Raw genomic sequence first — 25635 nt, 5'->3', positions numbered from 1 at the left:
CAAAGGTGACTGCCTGCAGCATCGCGGATCAGGGGCAGAATATGTTTTCGCAAACACCAACTGCCTCTGAATATCGTCTCTTACTGGCCCACTCCTTACCTCTCTGATGCCCACGACTTCCCTTACCACTACCTGGATCCTGCCTCCAGGCTCTGAACACCCTCACCTGCTTGATGATCCTCCTGCCTGCCACCTGTCCTCCCCTGTCCTCCTTTCCCACCTGAATCCTTAACCGCAGCACCTGCCCCATCCCAGGTGTCTCCTCCCTGGCCCAGGACCTCCCACGGGCAGCATCGAGAGTTTAATTTTCAGGAGCTGCTGATGGCATCGTCGCTAATGTGTCTGTGAAGAGTCCCTGCAAATGTCGAGGCATTTATTTCTGTTCATTGATTTCAATTTGCTGTGCAGTCATTTCCTGGGCTCCTATTGGCCCATGCACTTAGAGCCCTCTTCAAGGTGCTGCTGAGAGGAGCTCGGAATTCCTGGGGCAGCCAATCCTTCATCACAGGGCACAACCCAGAGCTTATGTGGGCCAGTGCCGAGCGAATGGGAAAACATTTTGAAGCCGCAGGCTTCTCCTGAATTAAATATTTACTCATTTCATGCCTCTCCCTCTGTCCATGGAGAATCCAGCTCAAACTAAATAACAAAGGAGGTCAGGCTTGTGATCTGCACAAAAATACTTACCCTGCAATTATAGGAATATTGGGCCTTACAATTAATGCCAGGACTGTGGAACTTGGAGAAAGCCCAAAGAAAAGCAACAGAAATGATGAAGGGGCAGAAAGATAAAGCTGGTAGGAAAAGCTAGAGAGGCGGGGCTTGTTTTGAATGGAAAAGACCTTGAGGGTGCCTTAATTACAGTCTTCAATATATTCCCATGCTGGAAAATGGCAGCGTGGGGTCTTCGTTTCACTGGGGACACACTAATCTCTATCACCAGGTCAGCCACCTCCTGTATTGAAATTTTTTAAATCTCAATTCCCTATTAATAAAAACATATTGAGCACTCACTCCATAACAGAGTTAAAATTCTTGTTTCATTTATATCATTGTCCTAAAATTATCTTCATGATGAAACATTCACAAAAATAGAAAATATTAAAGGGCACGATCAGCACAAGTTTAAATGAACATGCTAAGCTGTTCTTCCCACATCTCAACAGATCACATTGCCATCACGCTCACTTTGGCTTCACGGTCTGGACTGAAAATATGCCCAGCCACAAGGCCCTCATGAGGGCAGGACCTTGCTACATCTTTCTTGTCCAGAATGGAGACTGGTTTAGACCAAGATCCCCAGAAGCACATCCTGATATGAGGATTCATGTGCAAGTGACTGATTAAGGATCAACTCCCGGGGGAGGTCAGAGAGGGAGTGGGGATGAAAGAGAAGAAAGAGGTGGGTGGTGTTGAGTAAGATGCGACTTCCAGCAGGGTCCCTATAGAGGGTGCCTTGTCTTTCACACTCCCCCATTGCCAGCCATTGGTTAACACAGGTCTCGGGGAGCAAGGAGGGATACATACCCCAGGGCTCCTCGGGCTCTCTGGGCAGGCAGGGTGGCTCTGGTAGACTGAGGTCTGTGCTCCAAAAAAGAGCCCTCGGTGCTGGCTGGGGAAAAGCACACTGTAGGAGTGAGGACATACAAAAGAAGAAAAAAGGGAAAAATGTGTGGAAGGAGATGTGGGGAACACTGACATTGTGTACTACGGTAACTGATTCATGTCATACGCTCAGTTAGTGTTTTCTGACTGACGGACCGCATTGTACAATGTGTGCTCCCAAGTCAGACTCCTGCTCTCGTGCTGGGGCTCTGGAGGCTCTGTTTAGATGCCGAGAGGGGCGAGGTGGCCAGATTCCCTGTCCAGCGCTGGACTGAGGAGGAAACTCTTTATGACCTGCATGTATGGCAGCCTTTAGGAGATTGAGACCAAGACGTCTCCTTTGTAAAACACCAACAACCCCAAAGTACCGCCCCCAAGGTGATGACCCGGCAAGCTGGAGCAGAGCTTGCACTTTCAAAAAGCTTTGCTCTAGGCTTAGCTGAGCAGTGAGGAGCTGCTGCCCCTGGAAATTTGGGCCATAGACCAAATGCCCCATTTTCCAGCTCATGCTGTGACCGTGTGACCTTGGGTAGAGTTTGGTTTCTCTCGGCGTCAACACTTCTGCCTCTATTAAAATGAGGAGGGCCAAGCTTGCTTCCTGCCTGATCCACGTGTAAATATTCTGCTTCTGGGAAACTGCGGAGCCCACAAAAGAAGGGAAATGACAAGTAGCTGTAGCCTGAGCTTTATCATTGGATGGGCAGACAGCCTTCCACAACACAGAAACTTGTTATATGTGTGTGGCTGTGTTCTGAGAGTCCGGAACTCATCGTGTGGCCATGTTCACAGAAACGAACAGCCGTGTCTCCCCGCTATGATGTTATTGCCTTCTGTTCTCCGGTTGTCGCCATCGCCAATATATCACCATTAACATTTCTCCATTCTTGCAGCATTCTTTAAAGAACTCTATTTCATCATCTGAAATGTTATGGAGTTAAAAGTGTGTGGACGTGAATACTCAGGCCACTGGATTTCTGACTCACCAGACAATGATCAAATTTATATTTTTCCACACCACCCACCTTTTAGATGGTGTTTATGTGTCATGTTGAATATAATTCTCTTTGGCTTCCCGGGCTGCCTGGAGCCTAGTTCTGCTCTGTCCTAGAGCAGCTCACCCGGGAGCTGCCTTTCCACGTGGCCTCTGGGGTCAATTCATTTTTCTCCCAATGCCTTAATGAGTGATGATTTCTAGAGACAATCAGATCGGCTGTGCAGGAGATTCAGCTCCATCATTACGACAGCCGGATACATCACAGGCACCATTTTTCAAACCCATGTTTTTCATCACGCAGATATGAGTTGATTAAACCTTTGTGATATTACATTGGGATATTTGAAAATAGCCTTTAGTGGCCAGCATGTGGGTCTTGTTTCTGATAAATCTATTACTGCTATGTGAGGTACTTTTACATATGGTGTTTGAGAGCGAAGACTGAAGCCAGACTGCCTAGGTCCAAATCCCACCTCTGCCACTTACTGCTGTGTAACTTTGGTCAAAATTACACAGCAGTAAGTGGCAGAGGCGGGATTTACTCCCTGTACCTCAATTACCTCCTTGATAAACTAGAAATAATATTAATAGGGTGGTCACCAGGGTTAAAGGAGTTAATATATGTAAAGTGCATGGCACATAGTAAAAGTTATACATGTTTGCTATTATGGTAATTATTTATTATTATTATTATTATTATTATTATTATTATTATTACAGTTCTGTGAGGTTGAGCTAATTTATAGATAAGAAGATAAATGAAAATGCTGCTAGGGAGGGTGACCCCACCCCCAGCTACAACAACAAGCAAAAGGACCAACTGAGACACACATTCAGCTAGTCAATCAGTCATTAATCAAACCTGAATTAAGCAATCCACTGAATGTCAGACACTGTGTAGGCCCTTGAGGATCTTGTGGGCTACCTAGAGAGCTGCACAGAGACACAACTAATCCCATGCACCATAATTAGTGCCAGAAAAGACACCTGTACCAAATGTTATGAGAAAATAGAGATCTGAGAAAAGGGGGGAAGCAGAGAATCTCGGTAATATTGTTAGCTCCCCTGGCTCATGCCTTGTATCAGTCAGGTTTCTGCCAATACTGCTACATAACAAAGAACCCCGAAGTCTCCATGGCTTACAATAACAATCATTTCTTTTTCTTCAGCTGAGCTTGGCTCCAGGCAGTAGGTTAGTTTCAGGGCTGCTTCACATAACACTGCCTTCTGAGACCAGCAGCTACCAGAACAATGTTCTTCTCACAACAACTAGCAGGAGAGCAAGGGGCCAACACAAACCACACAAACATAGTTAAAGCCTCTCTTCACATCATTTCTGCTGACTTTCCATTGGCCAAAACAAGTTGCATAGCTGAGCATGATTAAGGGCACAGGATACTACTCTCTGCCTACTCTAACAGGAGGGCCTGCACAGTCACATTGGTATGGCTGTATAATCCTACTATCCAAATGGAGGAAAGACTTAAGAGCAAAAATGCAATCTACCATGAATGTCATGGGCAAAGCTGAGAAAGGAGAACAGTGTGGGTTATGCAAGCACTGATAGCTACTGCAGGATACAGGGTGTGGCTAATATATTTATCAGGTGAGAGACAGAAAGTCAACGCAAATTCCCTTTTGCTACATAACTGAGAGATCTGGGGTTTCTTGAATTCTAGTCTGACTGTTTCCAAAGGCTCAAATGATGTTGTCAGGGTTCTGTCATTCTCTCTCCGTCTTTCTGTACTGGTTTTTTGTGGAGTGGGAAGTTGGACTTGTCAGCCTAAGGATTTTGTAATTTTTACAGCTTGAGATCCCAGAGGAAGCAAGAGTCTCCTACAACATTCACATAACAAATCTCAGGGAAGCTGCCAATTGGCCCAGTTTACCCCATCTGCACATCCCTGAACCAATTACTATGACTCTAGAATAGAATGCTCTGGGTGACTGGCTAAGAGGACGGTGGCCTGAGTACACAATGATTGTCAGTCCCACTGAGACCACTTAGAGTGAAGGAGGGTCATTTCTCCAAAGGAAATTAGCATATTATTTCAGGACAAAGAGAGAATGGATGGATGCCAGGCACTCCTAAAAATTCTCATTCAGTAAGTATTGCTGTTAGAACTTGTTGTACAACAAACCACCCAGAACTTAGTGGCTTACAACAATGATTTATTATTTCTCATGGTTCATCTGCTGGTCTTGCCTGGGCTCATTTATGCTGCTGCTGCCACATGATAGAGCCACTGGAACTGAAGGGTCCAAAATGACCTCATTCACATGTGTAGAACCTGGTGTTGGCTGTTGCCTGTAGTGTCTCAGTTGGCTTCCACATGGCCTCTCACCCTCCAGTTGGCTAGACTGGTAGAGTGGGCTTCTATATATCGTGGTCGTCCCAGGGGTCCAAGAGAGAGCGAAATTTTAAGCTGCCATGTCTCTAAAGGCCTAGTCTCAGAAGTCACCCAGCATCGCTTCCTCTACATTCTACTGGTCAAATCAAGTAACCAGAGGAAGAGAAATAAACTCCACATCTTGATGGAAGGAGAGGCAAAGTTACTTTGCAAAAGGGCCTGGGGGATGAGAGGATTTGTCGCAGGCATCTTTGCAAACAATCTACCACAGTAGGGTTAGAATGGGCCCAGGACCTCCCCCCTCATCCCCCACCAGGTGATGTTGACATGGAGGATCAGGCATATTTGGAAAATGCATTAGGTTCCTCCCCACCGCAGTGCTCCCTTGTCAGACAGATCCACTCTTCCCCCTATCCATATCTACTCTTCAAGGCAGACCCTAGCTGTACATCTCCTGCAGGAAGCTTTCCTTATCTCTCTGCCCTCCAGTCAACTTCCTCAACCACTGTTCTAGGTGTTCCCAAGCAGATAATATGGTGTCTTTTCTTGCCTTCTTTCCACTATGGCCCTCTGAAACAAAGGCCTCCCTCTTAGACTACCAGATCATGGAGGGCAGAAAGCACATCCTAGATGATACCAACCCCTGCCCTGTGGCACTGGGGCCAGGGCCAGGCCTTCATCAGCACTTAGCAACTGGAGAATGAATAGAGTTAGTACTCCCTATGAGACCCTGCCCTTGCTCTAGCCCCTCCTAAGACAAAACCTCCTCCCTGTGGTTAGGTGTCCTTCTAGCTCTTTGCTAGAAAAAAGATGCAGAGGTGGGTTACAACAGGGAGAAGAATTAGACTATTAAACTCTCCTGAGTCCAGAATGAGTTGGTGGAGCTTATTGCAGTTTAATTAAAAAGAGAAGAAAAAAAAAGACTGTCCCCATTGCTACAAACAGTCTCGCTGAGCTATCGCTGTCTTAGCACCCTGGCTTCACTCTATGGGGCAGCGAGAAGCAAACCCCAAATGCCCTCTTGCATTTCTTGTTCATTTAGTTCTAAAAGTAGCACGAAAGGGCATCATATTAGGACTCGCCTGAAGTGGTGTTACCTACTGTTAAGTGTCTCAGCTATCATCTAATGCTCATTAACGAGGCCAACTTGATATTTGCAATATATTGTTGGACTCACGTAAGAAAGGAACTTGATTTAGGAAGCAGCAGGGGCTGCCACGGTGAGCTCTATGGAGTTCCCCGCTCCCACTCACTCCCACAGTTTCTAGAATGTGCACTTGTGAGGGGTAATCCCATAGTTTGGGAAAAACACATGCTCTCCTGTGCCATTCAACAAACACCAGGGAATCATCCTGCCCTTTTCCAGGGCTTCCATCTTTGGCCAAGGTTCCAGAAAGCCTCGAGACCCTCCCAACAGGCATCCAGTGCACTTCTTATCAAGAGAATAAAAGTGGCTTATTTCCCTTGGCAGAGGTGCCTGTGACATAACTCCAGAACAAACGCTCCGCTGGAATGCGGACTGCCTTCCAAACGCATGCCACGCTTGCTCACAGGGACTGCACTCTCCTCTGCTCGGATCATTTGCGAGGTTTGAAATGCATCCATATTAAACACGGACCACAGCATTTGCCTTTCCATCAGCATTCCGCAGGCTCGCTGTGGGGAGACGATTGGGCCCTTCGTGCTTAGTTGAAAGGCTGGCACTCTGACAAGCCATTTCATGAGAAACACTCCTGAGAAGTTGAGAGGTTGGCTGCGGATGGGTCATCACGGTCTGATGTGTGCTGAGAAGGTAGATGCAGCAGGACCCCTCGGTTCATCCACTCAACAAATGTTTATGGGCTGTGTACTGAGGTGCAAGCCCCAAGGAGAGAGAGGACACCAAGCCAAGTAGTGGGTTCTGCCCGCAGGAAGTCCACAGTCCAGTGAGGGAACAAGTTCCTTCCCAACACCCACTGGAGAATAATGCACAGGCCAGAAGTAGTAAAGCACTAGGCAGGAGACAGACAGAATTGGAAACAGTGGTGTTGGAGCCCTGAACATTGTGTTACTAAAGTCAGAACCAGCCCTCATCAGCTACTTTGTGACAAATGGGTTTGTCTGGGTTCATCAAACCAGAGGACATTGGAGAGACCTACAAGAAGTCACAGGGAGGAGATGGTGAGATAAGTCAGTGCGGCAGAGGGGTTCAGAACAGGCTGAAAAAGCATTCAATTTTTTTCTCTCTCCAGCTGTCTTTGTGCCTCTATTTCATTTTCTCATTTTCTATGTTTCTTTCTCTCCTCATCTTCCACTCCTCCTACTCCTCTTCTTCTCCCCTTCTTCTTTTCTCCTCTTCCTTCGCTCTGTCTCTGTCTGGCTTCTCCCCTGATCATCATTTCTTTCCCTTTCCGAACTCTTCTTTTAGATTATTTTGGAGTTTTTCTCTTTCCATTCTTTTAACCTGTCTTTTCATGCTTCAATCTCTTTTTCCTCCCTACCTGTCTCTGACAAAACTAGACAAGGAACTGAAAGTACACTCTCTTTTTGAGGAGACAGAGGGCTCATTTGCTTCAAAAACCACTCTTGGTTTTTTATTTTAAAAAGAAAAAAGTGAACCAGACTTTTAAGGAAAACAAATAATATTTAAGTTACAGACTGTCATAAATTGCCTTCGTGTGTGGTCTTCATTAGGGATTTGTGTCCACTGTTACCAAAATAAATAACAAACTCTTAGAGATTATTTTAAAAATAAAACAGGGAAAAATGTCAGATGATATGGGTAAGCAATTCATAGAAAGGAAATCTCTAATGACTCAGAAGAAGATGAAGAGCTAATCAACCTCCATAAGTTACTAGAGAAATGCAAATTAAAACAGCATCACTTCACATCTAAGATATAGGCAAAATTTACAAAGTTGAATAAAACCAAATGCTGTAGAAGATGTGGGGAAATGGGAACTCCCGTGCACTGCTGGTGGCACTACAGAGTAATACTGTCATTCTGGAAGATTATATGGTGGTACTTAGAGAAATGAAATCTGTGCAAACCCTAGGACCCAGGTCTTCACCCCAGAAAAACTCTTGTACAGGCTCATGACAGAGCATGATTGAGGCTGTCCATCATAGCTGCATTTGCAGTGCCAGAGAATGGAGGACAACCTGGACATCCATCACAAAGGGAAAGGAGAAGTAAGATGGTGGTAGATGTGTATGACACAGATACATATGATGGTGGTAGATACATATGACAAAATTCCCTGTAGCAGTCGGAATCAATTGACCAGATTTACATACAGCACATGGACAGATCTTTAAGACATAGTGTTGAGTGAAAAAGGAACACGATCTATGGCTTTATATTAAATTACTATTCTCATAAATTAAAAGCACATGTATACCATCTATCATATGAAGCACAAAAAACACCATATATCTTTTAAAGGATATATATTAGAGTAGGTGCTGGACGTGGGGGTAGGATGGGGAAAGAAGCCTGGAGTAGGAGTTTGGGATGTAAAGGAAAAATAAGAAAATAAGTAAAATGAGAGGGGTCTAATGCCTGGATCAATGAGTATGGCAGTGTGACATGATGTGAAATGTATGATTAACTACACTGTCTGCATCTGAAGGCCAAAGAACAGAAAGACAGTAAGGAGAGGAAGGAAAGGAGGGAGAGAGAGGGGAAAGAAGACAAAGAAGATTATTACACTCAAGAAGTTCAGAGAAGGTATGATAGAGCCTCCTTTTAAGAGGAGAAAAATGAAGGTCAAAATGAAGGCGTGGAAGGACTTGACCAAGGTCACATGACAAAGGGAAGCTTGGGCCCAAGTCTTCTCATTTCTGGTCCAGGCTTTTCTAGCTGCCTCTTTTTCCTATTGCAAGGAAGTGGTATGTTCTCAATGGCCCAAATTCAAGATAACCAAGATGGTGGCCAAAATGATGAAGGGAGAAGGAAAGCTGGCAAATGAGCTTGGTCAAGTGGACGAGGACCCTGCTCTGACCAGATCAGATAGCTGGGCAGTAGCTCAGAGGGGCTGGTAGCGACTGCTAAGCAAAGGAGCGAGAAGATCCAAGGTTTAAATGTATACAATTCTCATATCCTCAAGGAATAAGCTGGGACTTACAGAGAACTTAGGAGGCTTTCTTTGCCACTCTTTCTGCTCTGAGCTGTTCCAGATATTTTCTTTCATCCTAACTCAACTTCATGTAAATATGTAAGCAGTCATGACTTCTTCAGTTTTAAAGGGCAGAAACCCAACTCAAAAACAGACTGAAAGGGGAAAAAAAAAGCAACTGAGGTGGGGTTATCTGCTCATATAACTGGCCAATTCGTGGAATATAGCCCATGTCACGTGTGTCTGGATCCAGGGTTTCAAGTATTAAAAAACAGCCTGTTTCTCTGTCTGTGTGCGTGTATGCGTGAGTGTGTGTCTCTTTCCCCCCTACCCCCATCTTTTTTTGTTTTCCTCAGTGTTTACTTCATTCCAAAGCAGGATGTCCCCTCACTCTCAGCAAAGACAGTTGCTGGCGGTACCAGATTGATACAGCACTGTAGTCTTTCCACTTGGCAATACTAGACATCAGCAAGTGTCTCTTTTCTTATAGCAGTCACAGAAGTTGCAAGAAGAGATTTCATTGGTCTCTATTGTGTCCTAAACCCAAGCTTGAACCAATCATCACAGCCAGGGGTATCCTGAGCTCTGATTGGTAAGCCTGAATCATACACCTACCCTCATGGTGCATGGGGGAGTGGGGTGGGAAGTGTTAAATTCAAACTACATGAACTGAGAATGGGGGTAGTTGTTATCTCAAAAAGAAATCAGGGAGCTGTGTAGGCACAAATAACAGATATCTACTACTATATATGTATGTATATATCTATGTCTCTGTATATGTATTTATGTCTGACTTTGTATGTATTTATTTCTATTTAGTTATTTTTACACAACTAATAAATTCACATGGCTCAAAATTCAAAAGGTGCAAATGAATGAACAATGAAGTCCCCTTCCCATCCTTATCCCAGCCACCGGGTCACCTTTCTGTGGCAGCCAGTTGTACTGGGGTCTTATCTTTCTCTACAGAGAGACTGTGTGGATAGACAAGCCAATCTGTAAGCCATCTTCTGCCCTTCCCCCACATGCCCTCTACACACAAATGGACTAGGGGGTGTGCCTCTAAGTGCAATTTTGTGGTGGAGGGGGTACAGTTTGACCCCAAAAGAGACTGACGTTAGCAGCCTCCTCCACCCCCCCCCCAACCCATCCCCACCTACAGGCCAGGGTAGGCTGGGCTGGTCTGCAGGGAGGCTGGCCCACGGCTGGCAGGGTAACCGGCTGGGCCCACAGAGATCCCTGCCAGCTCTCTCAGAGCCTTTTGCTCGGGGAGGAGCCTCCAGCCCCTGAGAGAGAAGTCATAAGGGAATTCCAGCTAGCGAGGTTGTTCCTCTCTACAGTAGGGACCTGGCCTACCTCTGACCTGACACTTCCTTCCAGGCCAGGCCAGCAGATCAGGTGCAGGCCTGGGCAGTGGGCCTGCCCCCAAAGGAAGTGGGCAAAAGGGATTGGCTGAACAGTGTGGAGTCCTGGTGAGAGGAGCAGAGCAGGGGAAAAGAAGGAGGTGTGCTGGCCAAAGGTGGTCACAGCACGGGACCACCATGGGAAGAAGTCCAACACAGCCTGGACTTTGACCTCCCTGGCAAACAAGACCCACCCTGAAGGGTGACCTCCATAATTGGTGGGACCCCTTGCACCATATCCACGACGCTGGTTAAGTGCCAACGTTGCATAGGGCCTTTTCCAACATGAGCCCACTTAACCCTCACAACTGTCCTATGAGGTAGGAAGTAGCATGATTCTCCCTTTACAGACGAGGCGACTGAGCCTCAGCTGGGAGTACTGGGCAAGGATGCAGACCCAGGTCTGAGCTGTACCACCACCCGGCCTTCCTGGGCACCTCTGCTCGCAGGCCATGCCCACGCCCTGTTCCCTCCTCTGCCCCTGCTTGGCAAACTTCCAGCAGGCCCACAAAAATCAGAAGCTTGAAAATGGCCCATCAGGAACAATGCCAGGGACATTCGGGCCGTGCCTGACATTTGTTCACCTGTTGATGCTGGAACTCAAGGCAGGTTTTCTAAAAGGAGGGGGCCAAGTCCTCTTCCTCCTCCCTCTGACCTCAGTGGAAGCTGCACGCTTCTAATGGCCAATGGTGTGGAGAGGCGCAGAGTAGCGCATGTCACGGCAGCTAAGTGTTGTCATAATTCTCTCCCCTGGAGCAATGAACTCCATCTCCCTCCAGTCTGTGTGGGAGGAATGTAATCCAGTTCTCCTTGGAACTCTGAGCACATAGTGATTCCTTTCTCCTTTTGTGGTCAGGAAATGAGTTTTGCTCTGTTTTTCACTTGGGGGCTTATTATGCAATTGCTTAAAATATGCAACGGGATGCAGATATTTATATGAGGATCTTAAAATGATGACTTTTTAATGGGAGCAATCTAATTATGCCATATCTGTACCCTTTTCCTTTTTTAAAAATTATTTTGATAGTGTTTGAAAGAAGAAGTGTTTTTTGTGTGTGCGTCTGGGTTGTATTTTTGTTTTTGTTTAGGGTATGTGGTTTTATTTAATCTCCCAGACTGTTTAAATAGATTGCAAAGGGAAAAAAATCCAAAAGTATATGGCTGTGATTTAACAAGATAATTAGCAGCTGCACTTTATAACAAAATCTAAGGCAATTATCACTTCAGGAGGACCCGGAGGAATCCCAGCTGCCAACATCCTGCTTCTCTGCCAGAGGGAATGACATCATAGCTGCTCCAGACAAAGGGGAGGTGGTTTCTCGTCACTGTGATGTCACTTGCTCCAGCAGACAGTCCCAGACAGCTGGAAGACAGGTGGCCACTGCCTAGGACACGAGGGAGGAGGATGGGCACCAGAAGGACATCAGTTAATTACAGGCCCAAACCCCGCCCCCACCCCTACTTCCATTGGGCCATCAAGACAGAAACCTATTTACTGAGGCTTCTCCTCCTCCCCCAGGCCTTGCAGTACCTTCTTTCCAGAAGTTGAATTGTGCCTCTCCTTCTCTCTGAAGCCTCATTCTAAATCTTTATCCCAACTAATCAAAATTTAGTGACTTATTGGGTCTTGCTCACAGTCAAGCTTACCACTTAGTCAAAATGTGTCCCTTCAAAGATGAGAATTGCTAAGTTACATTGGACAGCAAGTCAAAGCAAGCTTAAGAAGATTTGTATTGTCATGTCAGGGTTGTGTTCTTTCACTCTGTGGCAAGCAGTTTATCAATCTAGGCTCCTGAACACTTTAGGGATCAAAAACAGAGCATTCTAACACAGTATCATGGAATTCCAGGTAGCAATTAGGAATTTGTCATTGATTGAATTTGAGACATAAAATAAAGTCATGATTATCTCATTCCCTGATTATAAATTCCAGCAAACATTTAAATGCATCATGGGATAGCCTAGGATGCACTTAAGTATTGAATGCACAGCCAGTCTTTTGAATTATTCCAAAGAATGGAAAAAGTGGGTCTGATTTCCTTGTAAATTGCAGGAGTCACAGACCAGCAGGCTGATTCTGGTTACAGGCAGGCAAATGTGACCCACCCCCACCCGTCTGTGAAACTATAAAGTGGCAGCTAAGGCCTCGTACGTCACACCACCAGATGACATTCTTGGGGCCTGGGTGAGAATTTGTCCTCTGTCCTTTGACAGGTAAACCACAAAAAGATGTGAACTTATTCTTGCTCTCTTGCTCTCTCTCAATCCTCCCTCCCCATGAAAGCCATCCCCCTTAGGCCTACGTTACAAACTGGCGGAGAATAACAGGGTCGGGACATCTTTCATTTCTTCTCCCAATGTCAGCTACAAGGCTTCTAGGCCACATGGGAAATGAAATGAGACTTGAACAGCTCCAAGAAATCCAGACTCCAGGTCTCACTCAAACACTTATCTTTACCTGGAGGAAACAATGACAGGCCTGACCAGAATTCAGCCTCCCCCTGGAACTGGGCAGAGTTGTGCAGCCAGAGACTAAGTGTGCAGCCTACACAACAGAGCCTTTGGCTCAGTGCCATTCTCAGCCTTCTAGAAAACTTCCTGCTTCCTTTATGGAAAACAGGTGTCCATGTCTTCATGCATTAGGCTGGATGTCAGGCAGGACCCTGGGCCGAGGGGCTGTTCCTATTATCTCTTTGCTGTTTAACAAACCACCCAACCTTAGTGGTATAAACAGCCATTTCAGTATGCTCCTGGATTCAGTGGGTCCAAAATTCAGACGGCACAGCTGGAGTGGCTTGACTCTCCTCCACGATATCTGGGGCCTCAGCTGGGAAGACTTGAATAGCTGAGGGGTGATTCAATGGCTGGGGGCTAGAATCATCTGGAGGCTCCTTCATTCACATGTGTGCTATTTGGGCTAAAATGACTCGAAGGCTGGGTTCAGCTGGGACTGCTGATCGGCCCACCCACGTGTAGCCTCCTCATGTGGACTGGGTTTCCTCACAGCGTGGCAGCCAGTAGTCACACTGCTCCCATAGCAGCTCAGAGCTCCAACTGTGAGTGTTCCAGTAAACGAGGCAAAAGTTCCATGGCCTTTATGACCTAGTCTTGCAAGTCACATAGTATCACTCTTGAAGTGTTCGTTTGGTTGAAGTTGTCATAAGCCCACCCAGAATCCAGGGGTGGGGCCATAGAACCCACCTCTCAATTCGAAGAGTGACAAAGAATTGGCTGCCATGTTTCCAAACGGCCACAAAGCTGACTTCTCTGTACAGCGACCACTTTCACCTTCAGCCAGGTGTTCAATGTCACTTGAACACTAGGACAACATTCTTCCATCAGGATTGGTGGCATTAAGACAATGCGTGGGATGCAGGAGAGAATGGGGGAGTGGAGGATGAGGTGCAAATTTTTGGTTTGTCTTTTTTCAGTGTCTAATTCTTTTCTCTCATTTCTGAGAGTCTATAAATTTCCCTCAGACCCTTCCCTTGCTGTTTTTTTCCCCCCAAAGTAAATGGAAAAAAATGAACCACGTGACAGCCACATTCTGAGTGCAGAAAATGTGGCTGCCATTGCACAGAGTGTTGGGAGAGAGGCAAGAGGCCCTCCTGGAGGAAGGCGGTTTCTCAGCGGGCCAGGGGTTGAGTGATCTAGATTGGGGGGGGGGGGGCGTGTTCAATTTGGAGGTACAAAGCCATTTCACGCCTTTCTCTCTTCCCACCCTCAAAGCCTGAATGCAGACTGGGTTAGCTTGAGACTCCATCCCAGGGTCTGTCCTGAGAAGGAAAGTGTGAAAACAGAAAGCAATAGAGAGTATCTGCGATTATGGCCAGAGTTCTTGGCAAAGCAGGGTGCTGGGATGTTTGTTTTCCACTCTAGTCCCAAGGAAACACCTGGTAGCCTGCCTGGAACTCTAAAAAAATCACTCAACATTTGTACAGACCCGTCCAGGTGTTGAAGTAGGTAACAGAAGAGGAATGCCAAACCTGGCTGGAAGGGAGCTTCTATTCCATGGAGTCCACCCCCATCCCTTTCATGGCTGAGGGAACCAAGGCTCAGAGAAGCTGTGACTTGCCCAGGGTCACCAGTGTGTCAGTGGCTGAGTTGAAACTATGTGTCACCCTGCCTTCTGCCCAGGGGCATTTTCCACAGCTGACTGACTGCCAGAGGTGACAGGGAAAAGCCACTAATCGCCAGTGTTTAGTCAGCTCCATCAGCTGCCCTGGGTCTCTGGGCCTGCCAGAAGGAACCTGCCCACCCCCAGCAATCCACAGAGGCCCCTCAGGCTGCCAGGGCCACGTCACCGCAGCCTGCAGTCTGCCTGGCTAATGGCAGCGGCTGGGAAAGGAGCGAAGCCACGGTAATTACAGCATCAAGGAATCACAAATGGATCTGCAAAGATGACATTAGGAGCATTAGACCTGGCACGGCTGCCTCCGGAGAGGTCGCTGGGAGGAGGCCAGGGCGGGGGCCAGGGGACCGGAGACAGACTCGCCTCTGTCTCACCCTACCCCCTTTGTCCCCAGCCAGGACTGTGATGACAATGCCAGGATTCACAAGCCCCTCGCAGAAACCACGTCAGCCGCCAGTCTCGTGTGTGTCAGTGAAGATAACAGATGTCTTTCACAGGGAAGTAATTGCTTAAAACACAACTGGACAACCCCCTAGGAGGTTACATTAGAAGGACAGAGCCTTGCTTTGGGGTCTGGGGGGTTGACCCGGTAGGCAACCGGGTAGGCAGTCCCCCTCCCCAATTCCCATGATCCTCTGACATCCTAATGAGCTGCGCTAGCTTCTGTAGAAGATAATTATTATGTCAGCAATGCCCGTCTGTCCCTCTGGCCAGCCTGGTTGGGGGCGGTGGGGGTGGGGCGGGGCTTCCTGGGGGATATTTGTCGCTGGAAGAATTCCCCAGAGACTGGAGGGGGCTGAGAAAGGAGGAACGGAGAGAAGGGCAAGGCCTGGGTCAGTAACCATCTCCAAAGCCTGAGAAATGGGTCCAAAGAGGAACGGCTGCCTTTGGCCCAAGCTGGCACCAGTAGGTGTCACTGTAAGGAAAGGAGGGGCCCCAGGGCTGTCTGTGGACTGTGCTGGTAAAAATAGAGCTCGCCTGTGTTCCCACTGCCAAGTCACCAAGCCTGGTGATTTATAAGGCTGGGAGCAGACGTGTGTGTGTAAATGTTTTTGCGTGTGAGACGTGTAGCCAACCGCAGGCTGGCTTTTTCAAACTTACAAGGAGAGAGTGAGGGAGGGAGAAGAGAGGAGAGAGCGTCGGCAGCAAGGGTGGGAAGCACATGGACCACTTTTATGTAACAGTCCTCTGATACACTCCGCGGTGGGGATTTATGCTCTCTTTGAAGTAAATTGCATCCCGGTGCACCATAGCATGAAAGTTAAGATTTACCATGGCTGGGACCTCAGAGACCCTGCTGGAAGCTAGAATAATTAGCACAGCATTTGGCTGCCTCTCCTCCAGCTCTGCGGGCACCGGCAGGAGTGGCTCTAATAGATCTTCCAGGCCTGGCCCCCGTGTGTTTGTGATGAGGTCCACGGTGGCTGTGGGCAAAGAGGATTCTGGTCAACTGGAGACGTGGAGACGGCAGAAGGGGCTGGGACAGACCCCACTGCTGGGAACAGCGACCTGAGCTTCTGCAAAGGAAGGGGCTGTGCCACAATGAGCTCATGAGGAACGCAGGGAGCTCATTTACAAACTGATTTCAGTGCCAGACTCCCGGCTCACCACAGGTGGGTATCCTGGGGCTCCTGGCCAGTTTGGGGATCCTCGGATTATATCAGCTCCAGTATTCAATGGTTTTCAGAAGGCGTTTCCTGCCCCTCCCCAAGCCCCCCTGACTTTTCTCCCCACCCTGCCTGCAGGCACCTTCCCAAGGTCCTTTCCCAGATCCTTCGTGCAAGAGAAGCTGAGAAGTAAACTTGATCAACGAATTCCAGTCCCACAGGGAGAGTTCTAATAGCTGCTGGTCACCCCAGCTCTGCTGCTAAACAGCTGTGTGACATTGGACAAGTCCCTGCCCCTCTCTGAGGCTCAGCTTCCACGTGTGTATCATGATAGGGTTGGATTTTTATTGGATCGTCTTCAATGGCCTCCTTGAACATTCTGGGATATATCCGACCCTCCTCCTCCCCAGAATACCCACATGGAGTTCTAAGGAATTGAAGCGCAGAAATAATGTCAGTTATGGGATCCCAAGCTCCCAAATAGGATGCTGGTAGGGAGAAGGGGCTGGACAGCACTGCTCATTGCAAAGATTACAAGTGCCTCCTCAGCAAGGGTTTTTTCTGAGGTTTCAATAAAGTCACAGAATCAGTTATCATTCCACAGAGCAGAGCATCTTCCCAGGATGTCTGCAGACTCCACTTCATAATCATAATAAAAAAGCAACACTGGGTAGCATTTTCCAAAACCCCCATCTGATTTTTACAACCTTAATTTAACATTGATTACAAAATTGTCTCCATTTCACATCTGAGGAAACTGAGTCTCTTACCTCCAAGTGAGGTAAGAGAGCATTGTAAAAATGTAGATGTTGAACTGAAACTCATTTGAGTGCAAATCTCAACTCTGCCACACTAGCTGAGTGAACTAGGGAAATGGGAAATTCCCAAGGCCTTAGTTTTGTCATCCGTAAAATGGGTATTAACTTCACCTTAACGAGTTCTTACAAGGGCTAACTGAGCTAGCATACATGAAAGGGACACACAGGGTGCCCTCCTTGTAGGTGAGGGTGAATGAGCAGAAAGAAGTTCCCTGGGCCAGAGTTGCTTGACCAGTAACAGGAGAGTCAGGCTTCAGACACTGGCTGCTGGCTACAAGCCACTTTTGCCTCCCAGGTCTTACGTGGTGCCTCGCATGGGTCAGGCCCAGTAAATATTTGCTGAACTGAATTACACCAGCTGCCACCACAGAGGCCTCACCGTCAAGTGTTGGAGAAGTAGCAGATAAAGCCTCGAGGACTGCAGAAGATTCTCAAAGGGGATCGGGAGCCAGTGGTGTTGAGAGAGTTTAAGAAAAGGGAGAACCAAATTTTAAAAGTTCATGGTGCAAGGTCCAGAGTGCCATGGAGGTTGGGACCAGAATCAGAATGAGGCAGAGGTTCTTAGGCAGATTCCCTAGATCGAATCCCCAAAATGTGCTGAACATCTTTCAGATCAATCATCCAAGGCTGGTGATATGGGGAAAATTTGATCATTGAAGTGCAATCAGCAGCCACAAAAGCCAAGTGAGATTCCTGAACGAACTGTCTTCTGCTCCTCACCCTTCCCCACCAAGCTCTATTTCTCCTCTTCCATGTAGACAGAGGTGTGGGACACAGAGATGAAGTGGGGGCTCCCTCCATTGTAAATCCTAGACCCAGAAGGATCAGGAGGAGGTCTCAGATTCACCCCAGGGACGTCTCAGCAAATTGTCAACCCCTCTCCCCACTCCAGGTTCTCTCAGGTCTCTCCCTGAGCTAAAAGTGTCCAAACATCCCAACCCCTAAAATGTTCCATAGAACCTACCTTCTGCCCCATGAGGGAGAAGGTACAGTGAGAAGAACCTCCCCCCATGGATGGAGCCTGAGACTTCCCTGTGTACTTCCCGCTTGCACTCAGAGGCACATTCCTTCCCTGAAGTCACACTCAGGACAGGTGACACAGACTTACCTAGCAGACAGGACAGCAGAACAGCCCAGGGCTCTTGATCTCTCTTCAAAGATCAGAGATAGAAGGATAGATCTTCGATGGATGGCTAAACCAAATTCCACAGCCCCAGCTGGCTTCTTGCTCTGGAGCCTTACAACTGTTAAAATCAAGAGGTTTTTCCAAGTGTCTTGTCTACTTTCTCCCAACTATGACTTTCAAATACTCCTTTTTCTGATCCTCAGAAGACAACAAACAACCAAGTGACCTCCTGTAGGAAACTGTCACATTTAGTTAACCACCATTCCACACATTTGACATCATGGAAAAAGGGAGGGCTTGGAGGCAGGCAGACCCAGGTTAGAAAACAAGACCTAATGCCCCTGAATTGTGTGACCTTGGGCAATCTACAAAACTTCTCTGAACCTATTTCATCATCTGTAAAATGGGGGCCATAAGCATGACCTCTCGGGAGTGTTTCGAGAAAAGCGATCACTCCCAAGAAGTGTCTGGCACGCAATAGATATTTTCTTTTCAAGGAAGTGAGCTAGCAGTGGTGGAAAAGAGCCTGGGCTTTGGCAGCTAAACCAGTCTGGGTTGGAACTTGCTCAACCACTGACTGTGTGGCCTTGAGCCAAGGTAGTGGATTCCAAGCCTCAGTCTCCTCATCTATAAAAGTGTTACTAATAATACGTAACTTTCAGAGTCACCATGAGGAGTAGACATATTTTGTGTGAAGCTTCCAGCACAAATGATAGCCGTTATCATCTCTTATGAAAGGAGATGGGGAAACTGAGGCACAAAATGACCTGCTCAGATAGTGAATGAATGATGAACTCATGGGCTGGGCTGAGGCACCGTGCTTGTTTCTCACCCAGAAGGCCTAAGAAAACAGAACCCTTCAGGCTCCCTGAGGATCAGGGTTTGACCTGACCTCTGAAGGGTTGCAGCTGGAAGGCTGAGCAGGGGCCTGAGAGCTAATTTTGTCCAGTTTCCTAGACTCTCAATCCAGGGCTCTCCTCACAGTGTCACAAGACAGCATAGCTAGGTGACAGATAACACTGGAACCACGCCACCATGGCTTCCAATCCTGGTGCCATCACTTAGATGATATGACCACTGGCCATGGTGTGGCTCCTCTGTGTCTCAGCAACGGGAATAACGGTGCCTACCACAAAGAGTTGTTGCAATGGTGAGACAGTGCCTGGCATATGCAAGGTCCCCAATCAATGTTAGCTACGATTATTATTCGCTCTTTGCCACATAGAGCTTTGATCTCTCCAAGACCCATTAATCACTCAGCCCCTTCTTCAAGAGATTAAAAAAAAACAGCAAATGAAATTCTACATGAAATCATCGCTGTAATATTTCTGCTGCCAGGACAAATCATTAGGAAGGGGAAAAACCTGGCAGTAATACCACTGGCCTGCTCAGAATGGAGAAGGGACATTAATATAGCAGCTTCCCGTCTAATGGCTGGGGAAGAGGGAGGCAAACTCGGCTGCAGAAGGAGGGGACACTGGAAAGAAGAGGAAGCTCTTCTTTCAGTGAGGAACACCCAGGAGGTGGCCGGGTCTCTGCACCCACCAGAGAGTCACACAGCCAGCATGAGCTCCAGGAGGAAAAAGGCCTCCTGAGGACCACAGCCCAGCATCCTCTTGGCCATGGCTGTCCTGCCCAGCGGTGCCCCCGCCGTGCAGCCAGTGGCCAGCTGGTCTCTGGTTCTAATGCTTCCTCCTTCAGAACCTGGGACCTTCTCAGGCTCAAGGAACCTGAATCTGCCTCCATTCCCCACAGAGCACTGGGCCAAGGAGCTTTGCTATCCATTAGGCTGGCCCCAAGAGATAGCTGACCCAGGTTTGTGCCACCTCAGCCTCTCTCTAAACTTCCCGGCCACTTTCTGGGCATGTGTCCTCAACTGAAGAGTGAGGGGTCCAGCCAAGGTCGTGGTTTCAAAAACTGTGTTGGGGTGAGCAAGGGTGGACAGGGGGCTGGTGGAGACCAAGGTGGAGTGTGGGTCTCCTCCTTGCTTCTTTCAGAGCTGGTCCACCATTAGCCAATTTGAGGACTGGGGTTACACATAAATATGATTTTATTTAGCAAAAGGGTTCTACTACTCCAAACTCAAGAATGCATAAAGCCCCAAGTAGAGGGTCTCCAGCCACCCCTCCCCCGCCAAGTGTCCTCTGTCCTGGGAAGCACCAAGGACAGGCAGGGAGGGCTGGTTTAGACCTGGCTTGGAATCCAGAGGCCTTGCTGATCCTCCTTCCCGAGCAGCCACCGGACCTTGAGTGTCACAGTTTATCCTCCAGCAAGGGCTGGCTGGACACAATGCGTTGGCCCAAGGCCCGCCTGCAGGAGCCAAACCCAACAGTCTCCTTGGCTTCCTTGCTTGTGACAGCACACTTCTTGGCAGATGAGGTGACCAGCGGGCAGAAGGAACGCTGTTCTGCCTGGGCTCAGGCGCACCAGAAGGGTGTCTTGCTGGTCCCCACAGAACAGCTGAGAGTCACATTATAGGTTCAGGCCTAGGGTGTCTCAATGGGCAACTCGTCTTGCTGGAGTGGCTCAGCATCAAATGGCGATAAAGTTGTGGGGCCTGCCTGAGCCCATCTTTGGACCTTCAAGAAGTGTTGTAAGCAACCGGGCCCCACCCACACTCTGAGCCCCCGCCCAATTCTAAGTCCAATCTCATGGTCCCTGACCAGAAGGCAGGGACCCCGGGTGGAATCATGGAGGTACATCTCGGATAATTTCCTAACAGCATGTTTTGTCAGGGCTGAAGAAGAGCATCAGCGCATTAGACACAGCAAAGCTAGAAATAGACGTGGGGTTTGCTGAAAGGAAAAATAAAGGCCCAGAAAGGATGGCCAGGGGCACATAGCCTTTTCTATAATTTTGCTGGGGTGCGGGTGTGGTGTAGCAGTCCAGGCCCTCTGAGTTAGGGCCCCGGCCAGCTCTCCCACACCAGCAGCCGGCCTCTCCCTGCCACATGGCTCACCTTCTAGCCCCTCTGGACTCGGCAGTTGAACAATCAGGCCACTCGCCTGCCCCTTTGCCTTTGCACACTCCATTCCCCCAAATGGAATGACCATCCCTTTCCCCAACCTCTCCTCATTCTTATCTACCTGACAGTCTCCTGCTCACCCTTTAAAACCCATTTTTCCTTCCTCTATAAGGCCTTCTCTGATTTCTTCCAGAGAGAGTCTGTTGCCCACTCTTCTATCTCCCCACAATATGTCACACACATCTACATACACACACACACACACACACACACACACACACACACACACACACACAGCTTGTGGCAATTATGTGTATTGGAAGAATTTGTCTTTGGCCTGGATGACTGGACTCTGAGCTCCTTGACATAGACTTTAACTTTTTGTACGCACGTATACTTGCACGATTGTATGTATTTTTGGTCTCGCCTACCAAAAACAATTATTTGAGATCCCATCAGGAATGATGATAACCACCATTTATCAGCAGCCCAGTGTGTGCCAAGCACCCAGCAGGTAATGCCCACAACACCCCTGCACAGGAAACTGAAGCTCAGAATGCGTAGGTATCCTGCCCAAGGTCGCACCACCAGTAAAGCTCACCCAGGGCACCAGATCATTCTTTTACATTCCAGAGCCCAGTGTTTACACCGCTTTTTCTTCACACTGTGCTGCTGCCGGAAGGTCTTCCCCCATTTCTCTAACCCCAGTGCCTGCCAGTGGAAGCGCCATTCGTGCTTGTGAAGCGGTTGGAACAAGTAGGGGGGAAAGACAGTCTCACCACGAACAATACGAGACAATGCCGCGCGGAATGGGTGGCTCTCGCTGCTCAGAGTGTATTCCTTGCACCAGCAGCATGCAAATCACCCAGGAGCGGTACCTGGACCTCCTGAATCGGAATCTGCATTTGAACAAGATCTGCAGGGGACCGGTGTACACACTAAAGTCTGTGCTTTAGGCACCTGTTTCCACGAGGAAGAGCTAGCTTCTGGCAGAGGGAGCTCGCAGAGCAGATGGAAGAGATCGTTTTTTTAAAAATCACTTCCAAAGTTTCTCACCACACAGGTTAAAATTGAAATTTCCCTTTCTCATTGCCACTTTCCTCATTTCTTCCACAACAATTTATTAGAAGGGTATCCAAACATTTTTTAATTAGATTGTTTTTCCTTTCTTTGATATGTTCAGCCTTAGGAATAAAAAGCTGATGTTACAGAAAACAGTTTGACCTTATCGACTAACACTGAACTAACATATACCTTTCGTTTCCTCCCTAAGTGTATACCCACAAAAGGTGTCACATGTATCCACCAAGAGGCATGCACTGGATTGTCCGCAGCAAAGCTAACCCACCCCAAAGCCCATACAGCGGGATGAAGGGCTCTCCAAAACTACATACGCAAGTATAGGTGTGTACAAAAAGTCAAGGAGCTCAGAGTCCAGTAATTCCGGCCAAAGACAACAAATGGTGGAATCATCACACAATGGAATGTGAACATCACAATGAGAATGAGCAAATTGCAGCTACATGCTACAAAGTGGATACATCTCACCGTTACAATGTTGAGCAAAAGAAGCCAGACCGGAAAGATGACATACTGTATGCTCAAAGATAGCCAGAGCTGCTCTCTGTGCAAAGGTAAGATACCTCCCTTAGGGGAAGCAGTGACTGGGAGAGGGCTTCCACCAGGAGTGGGGGGTAGGGGGGAAGACTGATGATGGATCTGGGGACGCTTACATGGGTGCTTTGAGCTTGTAAGAATGTACCCAGCTGTACACTTAGGATATGTGCACTTCTCTGAATGTAGGTTAGACTTCAATAAAAACTTTAAAAAAAAAAGCTAATGTTGCCTAATGGCCTAAATTCTATGAATATGCAATAAACTTGCAGCATAAGAATTTTGTCCTGCAATTTGCCGCTGACTCTGAGTTCGGGAGGTGTCAGGGTAACAAAGCACCCCAGGGTGAGCATTTGACAGGAAGCATTAGCTGCCCCCCAGGAGCCTCAAATACCTGATGGGTTTTCTCCTGCTTAAAATTAAAAACCTGCCCACAAAGATGCCGAGCAAGGGAGAATGCGTCTACAACCCTCATTTTGCAATGTTATTAGCTGTGGGAGTTGAGCTCAGTGGATAGTGGGACTCAGCCACAACTGCTGGCTGGGCACCGGGTGCACACACCTGGAGAACAAGGCCAGTTGCTTCCTTATCTTTACAGGCTATACACATGAGCACACATGCATGCACGCACACGTGTGTACACACACACACACACACACACAGCCTTACCCACAAAGGCGCAAAGATGTCTGTTGCTTAATAATGGTTGCCTATGGGAATGCAGACCGGTGCAGCCGCTATGGAAGGCAGTGTGGAGGTTCCTCAAAAATTACGAATAGAATTACCATATGACCCAGCAATCCCTCTCCTGGGTATCTACCCAAAAAATCTGAAAACTTTTATCCATAAAGACACGTGTGCTCCAGTGTTCATTGCAGCTTTGTTTACGGTGGCCAAGACATGGAAACAACCAAAATGTCCTTCGATAGATGAATGGATAAAGAAGTTGTGGTATATATACACAATGTAATACTATTCGGCGGTAAGAAAAGATGAAATAGGAATATTTGTGACAACATGGATGGAGCTTGAGAGTATAATGCTAAGCGAAATAAGTCAGACAGAAAAAGCAGAGAACCCTATGATTTCACTGATATGTGGTATATAAACCAAAAACAACAAAAGAACAAGACAAATAAATGAGAAACAAAAACTCATAGACACAGACAATAGCTTAGTGGTCACCAGAGGACAATTGGGGTGGGGTTGGGAGATGAGGGTAAGGGGGATCAAATATATGGTGATGGAAGGAGAACTGACTCTGGGTGGTGAACACACAATGGGATTTATAGATGATGTAATGCAGAATTGTACACCTGAAATCTATGTAAATTTACTAATAATTGTCACCCCAATAAACTTCAATTAAAAAAAATAATAGTAATAATGGTTGCCTATGGACCATAGCACTACGGTGCTGGAGAGAGTAATAATGAACTCTCACTTTGATTTTACACTTGCTGTGTGCCTCTGTACACATATAAGCACTTTGTACACATGACCTCATTAAATATTCACAACAACCCGATGAGGGAAGGGACAATATTATTCCCATTCTACAGATGAGGCTTGGATCTTGCCCAAGACCACGCCATGACCTGTGGCAGAGCTGGGATCACACCCAGGTAGGGCGTTGATCCACAGCCAACTTTGTCTCCAGGCTTCCTTGCCTTGAAGACCACGCTGTCTAAGCCCCCAATTTTATAAGTGTGGCCACTGGGCAAGGGTGCCTGACTTAGCAAATAAAGTACAGGCCACCCAAATAAAGCCAAATTTCAGATAAATAATGCATAATATTTTAGTATAAGTTTGAGCCCCACACTCTTCATTCGATGCTGTTTCCACCAACTTCAGCCCCTCCCTGAACCTCCTCACACTCTGTATTTACAACCAAACCCATCATGTTCTCCATGGACTACCTCTCATATCCCTTGTACCCTACTAAGCAAGGCTTGCTGCACTGAGGGGCCCCCCACCAATGTTCACAGCTGGGGTCACTGCAGCCCCACCCTCAGGCTCAGCCTAGCCTTAGGCTACAGAGGCATGAATCCCTCCTGGGGGAAAACCCAGGGGCTCCTGAATTTATAGTATGGGGACTCAGCCTTGCCACAGGCTCCTCTTCCACCTGGAACCCGGTTCCAATAAGTAGGGGTTCCAGGAAGCTTTGGCTATATAATTAGCCACCTCTAAACTTAGAGGCTTAAAACATAACAACCATTCATTTTGCTCATGACTCTGCATTTTGAGCAGGTCTCTATACCACCTGGCATCATCTGGGTCAATTCACCAGGGGACTGCAGGAGCCACCTCCCACATGGCCAGCTCACATGGCTGGCAAGTTGGAGCTGGTAGTTAGCTTGAAGCTCAGCCAAAGCTGAGGACCAGCAGCTTTGGTTTCCCTGCACATGAGCCTGTACACGTAGCCTGGGCTTCCTCACAGCATGGCAGCCAGGTCCCAAGGGTGAGCAAGCATTCCAAAAGAGAGCCAGGTGGGAGCTGAATCGCCTTACATGGCACAGCCTCAAGAGTCACGTAGTGCCACTTCTCTTTTAGTCAAAGCAGTCACAAAGAGCCACCCAGGTTCAAGTGGAGGGGACATAGACTATCTCTTGATGGGGACATGTCAAGGTTCTAGAAAAGCATGCAGGACTGGAAATATTGTGGCTATATGGGACTTGTTACTGGGACCACACTAGTGCCTTCTAACCACGGCCAAAGTCACCTTTGGAGACCCTTAGGTCTCCAAATGTTATAGCACAAACTTCCCAGGTGTTGCCATGGAGCTCAAGAAAGTATTTGTTAAAGAAATAAAACTCAAGGCAGCTACAAAACAATACATTCAATATGATATCATTCACATTAAAACATTCATAAAAATTCTAGGTTTCTGTGTACATATATGTGTATGGAAATACATTTTTTT

Source organism: Rhinolophus hipposideros (assembly GCF_964194185.1).
Source record: "Rhinolophus hipposideros genome assembly, chromosome: X".
In the NCBI taxonomy this organism is placed as follows: domain Eukaryota; kingdom Metazoa; phylum Chordata; class Mammalia; order Chiroptera; family Rhinolophidae; genus Rhinolophus; species Rhinolophus hipposideros.
Note: the sequence above shows the minus strand (reverse complement) of the source record.